We start from the raw sequence: 14,886 nt of genomic DNA, 5'->3' as shown, positions 1-14,886 counted from the left end.
GCTGTCAAAATACATCGCCATAAGAAAGAACAGTAAGTTTTTGGTGTAGGGTCATAATATAACAGCTGTGTAAAGTGGCAGAGCTCCGCTGAGTTCTGGAGATAATAATAAATGAAAAGTTCATCAGCACAGGTATTGGGCCAAATACTTTGGATATAATATACAGCTTGAGGATTGGGAGAAATTGTGGAAAGATGGAGTAAAATTTACTGCATGTAATGCTTTGAAAGAAAACATAATGAAAATGATGTATAGATGGTATATTACACCAGTGAAATTAGCTAAAATGCATAAAAACAAGTAATAAATGTTGGAAATGTAAGGAGAAAGAAGGAACATTTTATCATATGTGGTGGGAATGTAAGAAAATGAAAAGCTTTTGGGAAGTGATATATAATGAGATGAAAAAGATGTTACGATATACAGTGGTACCTTGGCTTAAGTACACAATTGGTTCTGGAAGTCTGTACTTAACCTGAAGCGTACTTAACCTGAAGTGAACTTTCCCATTGAAAGTAATGGAAAGTGGATTAATCCATTCCAGACGGGTCCGCGGAGTACTTAAACTGAAAGTACTCAAACCGAAGTGTACTTAAACCGAGGTATGACTCTACATTCATAAAAAGACCAGAAGCTTTTCTACTGGGCATTGTAGGAGAGGATATTAGTAGACAAGATAAAAAAACTGTTTCTATATGTGACAACAGCAGCAAGAGTACTATTGGCAAAGAAATGGAAACAAGAATTACCAATGATGGAAGAATGGCAGATGAAGTTAATGGATTACGCAGAATTGGATAAGATGACAAGAAGAATTCGAAACCGGCGGGACCAGAGGTTCTTGAAGGATTGGACTAAATTTAAGAAATATTTGAAAAACAATTGTAAACAACAAATTATGCTAGTAGGTTTGCAAGAAGTTTTGTAAGGAGAATTATATGAAATATTATGGAGAAGATTTCAGGAAATGAAAATAGTTTAGTAAGTATTAAAAGTAATAGTGAATTATGGAATACAAAAAGAAGTGATGAAAATTGGAAATCTTTAGATGTGGTGGTTGAGGGAAGTCCAAAAATAATGTACGTTATAAGATATGTGTGGATGTAAAATGATGTATGAAAAATATATGCGAAAACCTAATAAAAATATTTTAAAAGAAAAGTTCATCAGCACAAGGAAGAATAATAGAATAGAGATGGTAGAGACTCTAGGGATCAACTCCTCTGCAATGCAGGGATCCTGCCCACAGCCACCCCTGGATGGGCTCGAACCACCAACCTTCTGGTTAACAGCCAGACACACTGACTCGTACCATGGGAGCCTTCTCTCAACGTGTTTTCAGTAGGGCATTTATGCATCTATGGGTGGGTCTTGTTCATGTTTTAAGAATTTTAATGTCTCAAATATAGAATAAATATTCATAAATGCACACATATCCAAATATATGAACCATTTGTCTGAAATACTATGGGAGAGCAATCCTGAAGCCATTTTGACTCTCCCAATGACCTCAGATATTCCTCTGCAGTAAGGGAGGCAAATGGGGAAAGTCTTCCCACTGTCTTTTCGCTTATAAATCCTGTCTTAAGGGCATCTTTGTGTATGAATAGGGTGAGCCTGTGACCTGGATTCAGGAACTAAAGTATTAAGCGTCACAAAAGAATGGCCAGGCTGCCCAGGTAATGCAATCAGTGACCATTGTCAGGTATCCCGGCAGGCAGGATTTCTGCTGTAGACCGCCTCCTTCTGTGGTGTATGTATGATGTTTTGAGGGGTGGTCTTGGGCTACAGAGTGGGCAATTTCAAAAGTCTATATAAGGGCTTGCGCACCATTGTTCAGGGTTCTCCTCCCTCCTGCGTGTAGTGAGTGCGGACCCTGTTGCAACAGTTCCCCGAATACAGTTCAAGCTTACTAGCCGCTTTGCTTCTCAATATACACTGGTTGGCCTCTATTATTTCTCCCCAGCAATAGGCAACCCACTATACAGGCTCAGGAATACCCCATAAGGGAAAGGGAGAAGTTTTTTCTCATAACATCAATTTCGCCGCTGCTCTGCGTTCGATATCACTGAACTTTGCAGGTTCAATGGCAATGTGCGAACTGTCACACAAGCAAGCAGAAGCAGGGAGGGAACACCTGTTGGGACCTGTTCAGACACACTCTTTTGAGTTTGTTTGGATATCTGACACTAGGTAGTGCAACAGGAGAACATTAGGAGTTAATCTGCCCATCCCCAGAGCAATCATTTAAGCATCCTAATTCTGCTTAATTAGCTGGCTTCTGTAATAAGGGCTTCATTGCTCTGTTTAAGCAAGCTGTAATTGTGAAAAGCTGTAATTGTAAAATAAGTCTGTTTGTTTTGGTTTTTCAACCTACAGGCAATCATAAGGCTAAGCGTTTGTTTCCCATCCAAACTGACATTTGTCTCCTTATCAACATTATTGTGTCGCTGTGACAAAGTGGTCAGCTGAGACTCACCATTACAGGTACAAGTTGATCACTCAGAGAACTGCTGTGGAAAAACAACAGTCCAAGATAATACTTAGTTTGTCCCATGATGAGACACTTGGGATGCAACTAGATGAAGCTGTAAAGGATCCTAGATGGGATTTATTTTTCAAAGTGTAGTTCCAGAGGGTCCTGATTTGCTTCACAGATAAACTCTTGAGGAAGGGGAGTCTTAAGAACTTGAGGGAAATTTCAATCTACCGTACTCTTTTGCTAGAGCTACTAATTACAGGTAGGTAGCCGTGTTGGTCTGACGTAGTCACAACAAAATAATAAAATTCCTTCCAGCAGCACCTTAAAGACCAACTAAGTTTTTTTTTTTTGGTATGAGCTTTCATGTGCATGCACACTTCTTCAGATGCACTGAAATAGAAGTCGCCAGACGCTTATATGTAGAGAAAGGGTGGGGAGGGGTATGGATGATTGACTGACTGATAGCTGTTGACAACTGTAAAGGTAAAGGTAAAGGGACCCCTGACCATTAGGTCCAGTCGTGACCGACTCTGGGGTTGCGCGCTCATCTCGCATTATTGGCCGAGGGAGCCGGCGTATAGCTTCCAGGTCATGTGGCCAGCATGACAAAGCCGCTTCTGGCAAACCAGAGCAGCACATGGAAATGCCGTTTACCTTCCCGCTGTAGCGGTTCCTATTTATCTACTTGCATTTTGACGTGCTTTCGAACTGCTAGGTTGGCAGGAGCTGGGACCAAGCAACGAGAGCTCACCCCGTCACAGGGATTCGAACCGCCGACCTTCTGATCAGCAAGCCCTAGGTTCAGTGGTTTAACCACAGCGCCACCTGGGTCCCGGTGTTGACAACTGTAAACGACTGCAAATGGTCTTGCATGAAAAAGCAAGGGGTGAGATGACTGGAGATCGCTTTATCATGTATAATGAGATAAGAATCCAACGTCTCTGTTCAAACCAGGTCTCTCCATGGTTTTAAGCTTGGTGATAAGTTGCAATCCAGCAACAACTTCTTCTTCTTCTTCTTCTTCTTCTTCTTCTTCTTCTTCTTCTTCTTCTTCTTCTTCTTCTTCTTCTTCGACTACAACTCCCATCATCCCTAGCTATCAGGACCAGTGGTCAGGGATGATGGGAATTGTAGTCCAAAAACTGGAGACCCAAGTTTGAGAAATTCTGGTCTACATGAGATATGTTCTGTAAAATGACTTTGGACCTTGCTAGACTGCAAGGAGGAGTTGCACCTATATCAGCCAACTTCACTATTTGGAAACAACTTCCCCAAGGGCAGCTGTGTTCATCTGTTGCAGGAAAAGAGTCTTGTGGCACCTTAAAGACTAACAGATTTATTGTGGCATAAACCTTCGGGGATTAGAGTCCACTTCACCAGTTATCACCACTGTTATCCTCAGTTGTCAGATATTGTTTTCATTCTGCCCCCGACCTCCTACAGCCATGTATATATGTGCCTGCCAACTGAGGATAATGCTCTATGCAGCTGATGAAGTGTGCTCTGGTCTACAAAAGCTTAAACCGTAACACAAACATCCGTCTTCAAGGTGCCACAAAACTCTTTGCTGCCTTTGCCACTTGGTGTAAGCGAAGTTGCTGCCTAGCAGGTGAAACAAGCATCCCACTGACTAGCTGAACTGAATTAAAAGGCTCCACAATATAGTGCTTGAAAATAAGCCTTGTAATTCAGATGGCTCGGCCCAGGAGAGTAGTGGGGGGGGGGCTGCTGGAGCAATGGCCCCAGGTACATTTTTTAGGGAGTGCTGTGAATTTGCCTCCTTGCCACCACCCTGCCAGTCCTGGGAGCCTTTGGGAGGCTGGCATCTGATCTGGATGATTCAGCAGGTGGCTCTTTGTGAGGCTGGGATCAAAGGGTGCACACCTGTTGTGTCCTTGTGGCTGTTGTGTCCTCCTCACCCTGCCTGCAGGCACTGGGGGACCCACCCATCAAGGGCTGCAGTGGCCAGCTGGGCTCCCCCCTGTGTGGGTGGGCAGGCGGTGCTGTGCCACTTGGCTCCAGTGTGGAGGTCACCCCACTAGCATCAGTTGCAAGGGCTGGGCTGGTGCAACAGGCTCTGTTTATCCTCTGTGCCCCATTCCCCCTGGTATGCTTGCATGCCCCAGGCACCAGCAAACCACGCTATGCTGCTGGCTTGGGCAAACAATAGATGGATGATTTTGCCTTTTATCTTCTGTTTGTCCCTCCTTTCTCTGCTCCACAACACAGTGCTTGAAAATAAGCCTCGTAATTCAGGATAGCTTGGCCAAATGATAAATGGGCAATTATGCCCCGTATCTCCAGTTTGTCCCTCCTTTCTCTGCATGATGGAGGCCCAGGTAGGTTGTGCAGACTAGTGGCTCAGAAACTGAGGCTGCAATTCTAGTTTCCACTTTCCCAGGGGTGAGCCCCATTGCATTCAACAGGACTTACTTCTGAGGAGACATGGCGAGGGTTGCACTGTAAGCTGGAAATCATCAAGTCCCTAGTTCAAGTTTTGCCTCTGCTGGGTCCTTACTTGGTGGCCTTAGGAGAGCTGTTCCCTCCAGCTTCATTCCCCTCACCTGCAACATGGGAGAATCGTAAGAATCTAGTTGTTACAAAGATTAAACCAGATATTTGACTTTGAGTGCTTTGACTACTTAAAAACACTATACAAATGTTAGTATCATCATAATAAATAAGCCTATTTCTCTTGCTCCCAGTAAGGAGTCAGATCACCCTAGAGATCTTTCTTTCTTTCTTTCTTTCTTTCTTTCTTTCTTTCTTTCTTTCTTTCTTTCTTTCTTTCTTTCTTTCTTGCCATACAGTAACTGTTTGCCAGGCACAATAAGGTGAAGAGACGTCTAGCTGTTCATCTGTCAGCCTCTCTCTCTCTTTCAGACATGCTATTTTAGTCTGCCCAGAAAGCTGAAGGGAACTGTCACCCATAAGGATTACAGATTTTTCTCAGGTCATGGACCTGCCTTGCTTAACAGGAGAGGGAGCTTTCGGACTGTCAAAAAAATCAAGCTTCAGGAATTCGGAGGATGCTGCATTTAGAGGTCCAGACCTGACAAAGCCTCTGGACTTGAGAAACCCTGGTTTTTTAGGCAGTCTGAGAAGTTTATTCATTCCACTTACATTGTAACGAAGAGGACAGGTAGCATTTCTGCTTAAACAATTCCTGCATCCTTGTATGCTGAACAGATAGGCTTCAGTTCCCAGCTTGTCTTCCTGTTGCTATTCTTGCCGACCTTTTGTACTGGATGTGTTTTAGCTGCTTTCCCACCATTTACTTTTTCATTTTAAATTCCTCCTATCTCCAGGAAACACTTTTCTGGAAACAACACTGGTGGAATAAAAAATTATATAAAGTGAAGGCTTCCCTCCACAGCACAGTTAACCTGTCCAAATTTAGGTCAGAAACGGGTAGTACAGTAATTGTCACAGAATCATAGAATTGTAAAGTTGGAAGGGACTCTAAGAGTCATCTAGTTCAACTGCCTGCAAAGCAGAAATCTCAAAATGACAAGATGAATTTTAACAAGGAGAAATGTAAAGTACTACACTTGGGCAAAAAAATAATGAAAGGCACAAATACAGGATGGGAGACATCTGGCTTGAGAGCAGTACATGTGAAAAGGATCTAGGAGTCTTGGTAGACCACAAACTTGACATGAGTCAACAGTGTGATGCAGCAGCTAAAAAAGCCAATGCAATTCTGGGCTGCATCAATAGGAGTATAGCATCTAGATCAAGGGAAGTAATAGTACCACTGTATTCTGCTCTGGTCAGACCTCACCTGGAGTACTGTGTCCAGTTCTGGGCACCACAGTTCAAGAAGGATACTGACAAGCTGGAACGTGTCCAGAAGAGGGCAACCAAACTGGTCAAAGGCCTGGAAATGATGCCTTATGAGGAACGGCTTAGGGAGCTGGGTATGTTTAGCCTGGAGAAGAGAAGGTTAAGGGGTGATAGGATAGCCATGTTCAGGACCTTCTCTAGGCCTGGGTCTGGTGGCGCGGGGCGCCAACGCATGCGGGTTATGTATCGACACATGTGTCGTTATGTAGCGCCGGAACCAGCGTGTGTGCAGTCAGCACGGGGTCACGGCGACCCCGTGCTGACTGCGCACGCGCTAGATCCGGCACTTGCACAGTCTGATCGGGTTGCCACTGGCCTGTGGCGGTTCCACGGAGCGCTGCTTGTGCACAGCGACCCGTTAAGGGGTGTCGCACGAGAGCGGCACCCCATAAGGGCCGCCAAGGGCGTGCGGAACACTGTGGAGCCACCGCACGCCAGTGGCACCCCGAATGAACTGCGCATTTGCGGGCCGAGGCGAGGGACGGGCCAGGGAGGCCGAATGTCTGTCACCCCCCCCCCCAGGGCATCGCTCGGGGCGGACCGCCCCCCGCCCCCTGCTTGCTCAGCCCCTGAGTTTGGGCACTCCTGCCCTAGGACCTACGTCAAATTGGGGTGTCCCCCAAGTGGTCCCCATTTGACTTCAGATAGGAGCCGCTTCTCCTGAATCCTTTTAACAGGATACCCTTACCTGTTGAGGAGCAAGCAAAGGCTACAACACTCCCTACAACCAAGTTTGTGCTTTGCTGGAAGCCACTTAGAGTGGCTGGGGAAACCCAGCCAGATGGGCGGGGCATAATTATTATAATTATAATTATTGCATGGGGTGAGTTCCAACTTTTTGTGTTTGCTTGCCTCGGTACCGAAACATAAATTAAAAAAAAAGCAGAGAGCAAAATTCAAATAGTAGCACCTCTCTATGGTCTGGATTTTAAGTTGGGTTGTGCCCCCAGAAGTGGAGACGTTTGCATTTCAAGGGTGTGTGGAAGAACATTAGGATGAGGATTCACACCCAGAGCACCGCCGATGTGGATGAAGTTTTGCTCACCAGTTCCCCTTCCTGGGTCTGAGTCACATCGTCGTTCCTTGTACCCCCGTTTTTCCCATCGCTGTGTCCAATCCAGACCACAATAGAAACACCCGAAACATTAAGCGCTTTGATTTTCAGTCTGAGAAATTATTCATACTCTTGGCATATCAAATGCAATTTTATGCATGAGGCTTAAGCGTTTTGTAGCTGCAAGCGCACACTCTTGACTATACTCTTTGCTCTTCTTACTTTCCTCCTTCCAAAGGAGTAATGACAACCTTACCGCTTTCTGGGTGGGGGTCCCTCTGGACTTGCTGCAGTGAGGAGATAGACCCCCTGAGAGACGGGGCTCCATGAGGGGTGCCGTGCCTAAAAGTGCCCTTCAAAAACCTGTAGCTGACACTTGAAATAATTTTGTCCTCTTTTTTTTTTTAGAGTTCCTCTGCAAATCGACAAAAGAGCTGGACGCTTTACAATGGACAAAAAAAGCGGGGTTGCAAAAAGCAAGCCTCTCCTCCTTCAGTTCTCTTGTCTCTGTCTCTCTCTCAAAAATACCTTCTTTCTTAAGAAAGAAATGAAACAAGAAGAAGATGTGGAGGCAGTATTGATTGCACCTTTCCATGGCAGCCTGGTAGCTAACAAGTATCAATAGGAATGGCTTTCTTGCTTGCGTTTTATTGTTGCCCAATGAATTCAAACCCAAAGGGTGTCCTCCGATAAAAAAAGAAATAGCCTTGCTTGCTACTGGTCATATTTCTGACTAACAGCTTGCCAGGGTTCTCCCAGTACAGGAAGCCTATAAATCAGGCTTTTTTTTTCACTGTTTCATTATTCATAAATTTATCTCCATTGAAACTTTGCTATCTCCCAGTAGTGATTTCCTTTTGTATGCATGCAAGTCCGGAGCTTTCATTTTTCATTTCCAATACTGATTACATGTTATTTGGGATGACAGGGCCAGTGCTTCCTTAAAGTCCATATAATTTAGAGATCTGTAACCGGGACTATACAAACAGCCCCGGGCTCTTGGTTGCTGCATCTTACCCAACGTTAAGGACAAATGGTTAATATATCAAGTTTATTAGGTGAGTTGAATAAATCGCAGAGCAATCCCAGCTATATAGATGGGAACAACCCAGCACATATCAGCAGCGACGGGGAGGGCAGATGAGACTAAATGTGTGCAGACAGAGCACGGCTGCTGAAAAATGGTTTTCTCCCAGACACCGGGAACTAAACCTTATTTCAAAGGAATTTGTGCAACTCTGTTGACTAACTGTTGCCCTTTAATAGCTCACCAACCTTTCATGTTCAACAGCCTGTCTGCACAAATGCACGCTGTGGTCTAGAGAGCACAGCAATTCAATTCCAACGTGCTCCCTAGGAACTGAAACAGGGGGTGGTGGTGTTTTGAGCAATCTGGGGGTGCGGGGCTAAGGAGTGAGATCCTTCAGCCTAGGTGAAGGAAGTTGCAGGCTTCATGGTAGCATGGCAACCAATTAAAAAAAAATCTTTCACAATCATGGCCGTTTCATTAGATTGATCTTATGTTTTAATTAAAGTTAGCTATGGTTATATCCCTAGTGGTCTGCTGTAGTTCTTGCAGAACTCCGTTAACGGATTTCTCAAATGCAGTGCAATCATTTCCAGCTGCTTTTCTTGAATCCACTGGTCCAGTCCATCATTTGATGCATTTATTTGTTCATTTGTGTGATCAGGCAAAAGACAACTTTGTTTCAGAGCACGTAGTTCTATTCAGTGATGCAGAAGACCGCTGAATTATAGTTGCTGCATTTGGAAGAAATGAATTGCTACTTCTTTGATCCTAGAGTTGTGTGTTTGTAAGAGATAAATTTCTGGTTCTTTGATCCCAGGAGCCATTAAAACCAGGATCAGGTTTAAATAATTTTAAAAACAGCAACATCATCATAATATGAAAGCACAGCATCTGACAGGCTGATGTCGGTAGTGGTGGATGATACCTCAAACCTCTGCTAGATCAAGCAGTCAACATCTCAACTGAGCATGCAGGTATGTATGTACAAAACAAACACACACCCATACTGCTTCAGAGGAGCGGGTGGCGCTGTGGTCTAAACAACCGAGCCTCTTGGGTCAGTGGTTCGAATCCATGCAACAGGGTGAGCTCCTGTTGCAGTTCGAAAGCATGCCTGTGAAAGTAGATAAATAGGTACCACTGCAGTGGGAAGGTAAAGAGCATTTCTTTGCACTCTGGTTTCCATCACAGTGTTCCGTTGCAGCAGAAGCGGTTTAGTCCTGCTGGCCACATGACCTGGAAAGTTGTCTGTGGACAAACGCCGGCTCCCTCGACCTGAAAGAGAAATGAGCGCTGCAACCCCATAGTTTCCTTTGACAGGCCTTAAGTGTCCTTTACCTTTACCTTTAGAGTATATATACCCCAATTCATGTCGGCAGATGAATTTCATTCCTCAATATGTTTTATACATCCTTCTATAGTCCTGTTGAAAAATTCATTTCACCTAATTTCATTTCGTTATTAAATTCATATCCTACCTTCCTCCCAAAGGGGCCCAGGGCTGGCAGAATCTGAGAACAACGGCACCCTTTCCACTTGTGAGTTCAAGCAACTGGTATTCAAAAGTGTGCTGCTTCCATGGATGCAGTACTCAGCCATCATGATTAGTAGCCATTGGTATCCTTACCTTCCATAGAATGGTTAATATTGGGGATTCCCTTTCACCTCCTTGATGCTTGCAAGTACTCACTCATCTATTACTAGGTCTCCTACATCTTCTTCATCCTGCACTGGCCTGGTGTTGTGCCCAAACTAGCATTTACTACAGATAGCTTATTTAACTTATTTAAACAGCAATCTGTAGCAAATGCTAGCTTCCCCTCAGATAAAGCAGTCCAGAGCAAGCGGGGGTGGGGGGTGGAAACCAACCATGCCCATTTGGCTGTTAAGTATGGTAATTTAATTCACTGAAATTGTAAATGCTTGTATACATCACCATGTGTTTAAATTTGATTGGTTGGTAACTGAATTCTGGACAATTCTCTAGTAGTTCTCATGTGATTGGCTAGCGTTGGTCGCATGGGAGGTATCTACTGAAGGACAGGTTCCACTTTATGTGAAGCAAGAGGATGGTGTTTTCGAATCCACTGTGAACACTGCTAAGCTGACCCTTTCAGGCTGTAGAACCTTTGCTGAGAGACCTTCTCTGGTTGCCAATTTGCTATTGGGCCAGGTTCAACTTGTTATTATTAGCATACAAATAATTTGCAACCAGTTTACCTGTGAGATCACCTTACCATCCATATATGCCTACTCAACCACTGGAGTGCTGCTCAACCACTGGAGAGATTTTCACGTGACATAACCTACACTCCGGAACTTCCTGCCGATTTACATTAGGCAGGTGACTTCATGGTACACTTTTCACCACCTGCTAAAAACATTCTTGTTCCGGCAAACCTATCCAGAATTGTAGAGTGATTAGTAGAATGATTAGAAAATTATGTCAGTAATTGCCAGCTGATTACCCCAATCTCATCTCTATCCTCTTGCCATTTTGTGACTGGTTCTGCCCCTGCATGAATTTGTGACTGTAGTAATTTTTATTCAGGTGAGCCCTGGGAAGATAAAGTTTAAGAACCCCTGCATATTTGTGGCATAGATGAGCAAGCTGAACCATGGCAGATTGCACTGTGTCGCCTGTCGGTTGGACCCTGCACAAATTGTGATGAAGACACGGCCTTTATCGTCCTTGTTTTCATTTGAAGCAATTTGTCCAGCAGGCTATCTGGATATAGATGTTGCTAACAAAGGGTGCCAATTTCAAGCTGGAACCCCTTTTCCTGTCACCTTAATGCTTAAATTGCTAAATCTGAGCTCTTCATTGCAAGTATTATTGAACAATATGTACTGCAAGCCTCGGGGGGGGGGGGGGGGAGAGCAGCATATTCTGCTTATGTTCCCGAAGCCAGTAGAGATCTGATCTTCAGAATGAAAAGGGGAAGAAAAATGGTGTATTCATCAGTTTAAAGCCCCGATGAAATATTCTGCAATGGGAGAATATCATTTCAAGTAAAAGATTTTTTAAAAAACTAGAAATAACTCTGTTCCTTATCAGGGAAGTGTGATCCAACGGTGCTGATATGTGTTCTTGCAGTGGGGGCAGAATAGGAGACAGACACTGTAGGTTTTCTGCTTCTGCAGGACAAAGAGAGGCATAGCTTAAGAAGAAAGGTAGGACCCAGGGCCGTCTTAAGCGTAGCTGGTGCCCTGGCGCCGTGGTGCGAACTATCCCTCCGGCGCCCCCCCCCCGGTTACGAGCATGCGGCTGTCTAGTGGGCACAGCGCCGCTTTCGCAGCCACTGCAGCGCGGCGCCCCCCTGGCGCCCTGTGCCACCCAGCCTTGCCTTAGGTCCAGCCCTGGTAGGACCTGAGTTTCTTCCATGATGCTGAGAGTCTGAGACCATCTGCAGAGAGACAATCCTCCCATGGAATTCAATGAGATTACAGTGATGTAAACAACAACATCCCAAATAAGATTCTCTCTCTTTCTTTTTGTTATTTTTTAAAAAAATATTTATACTTTTCAGGTTTATACATTTCGCTGATTTTACAATCATTTTGATATTTCAAAACTTTACTTCTTTCCCCCACTTTATCCAAATTAACTTAATTTGCTCTTTTGTTCATCTGCTTTAATTATACAGTGGTACCTCATTTTACAAACTTAATCCATTCCGGAAGTCTATTCTTAAACCCAAGCCGTTCTTAAATCGAGACACTCTTTCCCTAATGAGGCCCCCCGCCGCGGGTGCCCTTCCACTGTTCGGCTTCCATTCGTATACCGAAGTAAAGTTTGCTAACTGGAATACTACTTCCAGTTTTGCGGAGTTCATATACCGAATAGTACATAAACAGGGCTGTTCTTAAACCAAGGTAGCACTGTATACTCTTATGAAACTGCAGATTATTACAATATCCTGCCAATGTTCTTATCTATTTACAATTTATCTGTAAAAATTCAATAAACCATTTCCAATCTTTTATTTAAAAAAGTTGTTATCTTGATTTCTTATTCCTCCAGTAAGTTTTGCCATTTTTTCATATTCCATAATATTTTTGTATCCATTCTTCCTTTGCTGGGACTTCTGTTTCTTTCCATTTTGGGGCAAGTAACATTCTTGCCGCTGTAGTCATTCACTTACATGAATAAGTTTCTATACAGTTTGTGTAGTTTGTCCCTATCATTCCTAAATAAGATGCTAAATGCATTGCTCTCATATTTCTCTCATCCCAAAGCACGGCAAGTTTTTTCCCCTCCCAGCCACTCCACCACCAGAACCAAGACTAAGAAAAGAGGCTTTTGCAGGCTTTGACTTAGCAACAACCTTCCTCCTTCAAGTTGCCAAGTGTTGAGTCATCCTGTTTTTCAACAGACTGTGACAGTTGTAAGACAAAAAGGCTGAAAGGTTTTGTTGAAAGGAAGGAAAGCAACACCTCCCTAAGCATGAAAGTGCCTGGATGAATGAATAAACACATGTAAAGAACTTGTCCAAGGAGCCCTGCATTCAAAAAGGCATCATTTCCAGTGCAAACACATGGCTTGTTTTCCAGGGGTTCTCAAGGGTACTTAGTACTGGCACCTCTCTTTTTTGTTGTTAAAAAGTGTAGCACTTACTGAAGTGTAGGTGGGTTCCCAACTGGGAAAGAGAGGCAAAGCAACTGCTTATATACATTTCTGAAAGCCTGGGCTACTCCTACTCCCAGGGTGATTGGCTGTCTAAACTTCCAAACTGTGAATCATGACTCAGAGTTCAAGGGCCAATGGCAGAGACCCAAATCCTGAAATGTTCTGTGATTGGACAACATGTATCGAATCAGAACACAGGAGCTCAGAATCCTTAGTCCAGGCTCAAGCTCAGGCAAACACAGACCAATGAATACATAGCATTTACTATAACAGGCATAGACAACCTTGGCTTTCCAGATGTTTTGGAATTACAACTCCCATGATCCCTAGCTAACAGGGCCAGTGGTCAGGGAGCATGGGAGTTGCCGTTCCAAAACATCTGGAGAGCCAAGGTTGCCTATGCCTGTACTATAACAACTTCATGGTGAGTACCGCCACTTATTTTTCTAGAAAAAACACACTGATCATTTCATATTTTGTGCGGGGTGGTGTTGAGATGTATATAGGTTCATATAAAGTTGTACATTTTGAGAGCATCTATTATGTTGTTGTTGTTGTTGTTTTTTATCTCACACATCTTAACTACTACAACGTTACTAGAATTGCCATGTTTCAAAAAGTAAAGACCAGGACACCCCAAAAATTGTTGAGCTATTTTTAGGAAAGCCCCAAAGTTGTTGACTTGTCAATTGACCTCTCTAAGATCCAGGACAAAGTCGGAAATTCCCCCAAATGTCAATTCCACCTTTGGAATTCTGGTAATGTCCGGGAAAATCCCGACTTATGGCAGCCCTAATGTTACCAACCCAGGACATTAAAAAAAAGAAAAGAAAAGAAAAGAAAAGAAAAGAAAAGAAAAAGGCAAAAGGCAAAAGATAGATACCCTGTTTCTCCAGAAAATAAGACATACCCGTAAAATAAGCCGTAGCAGGATTTCTAAGCATTTGCGCAATATAAGCCATACCCCGAAAATAAGACACAATGATAGGCGCAGTTCTGGAGGGTGCCAAGAAAGAGGCTAGGTTGGACACGTAATAAAAAAAAATAAGACATCCCCTGAAAATAAGCCACCATATTTTGTTTTTTTAAGGAAAAATAAATATAAGATGGTGTCTTATTTTCGGAGAAACACGGTAGATAATCTTTATTGTCATTGTCCCATACAGAACAAGGAAATTGAAAAAGGTTTCATTTGCAGGCCTAATGTAATTGTTGACAGCAATTAGCACTGTTCATTAAGAGCATGTTACATTCAATGAGCATATAATCTGTGTGTCTAAGTATACAATAGGCTTGTCCACGTGTAACACTGAACACAGGTAAAAGCTGTCTCTACAAATGTCTGTAGCATTCTTACAATGAGTTCCACATTTTTGTAACGCATGGATAATATTTTCCTCATCAAGGGAGTAAAACCCTCCTAGGAGCTGCCCAGCCACCAAATTTGGCAGGTGGGCAAGCTAAGGTAAAGGTAAAGGGACCCCTGACCATTAGGTCCAGTCGTGACCGACTCTGGGGTTGCGTGCTCATCTCGCATTATTGGCCGAGGGAGCCGGCGTATAGCTTCCAGGTCATGTGGCCAGCATGACAAAGCCGCTTCTGGCAAACCAGAGCAGCACATGGAAACGCCGTTTACCTTCCCGCTGTAGCGGTTCCTATTTATCTACTTGCATTTTGACGTGCTTTCGAACTGCTAGGTGGGCAAGCTAACCACATGCTAATCCCTAAAATCAAACTGCAAAGGCACAGCCCTGTACTTTGCAAGTTCCACTGCTCAGTTGGTCATTGGGGCTTGCAAAGTGCTGTGCACTGAGATGCACAAGCCCTGCCAATCAGCTGATCAA

Source organism: Zootoca vivipara, chromosome 2 (genome assembly GCF_965207765.1).
Source record: "Zootoca vivipara chromosome 2, rZooViv2.hap1.1, whole genome shotgun sequence".
NCBI lineage: Eukaryota > Metazoa > Chordata > Lepidosauria > Squamata > Lacertidae > Zootoca > Zootoca vivipara.
The sequence above is the reverse complement of the archived record's forward strand: the minus strand, read 5'-3'. Positions refer to the sequence as shown.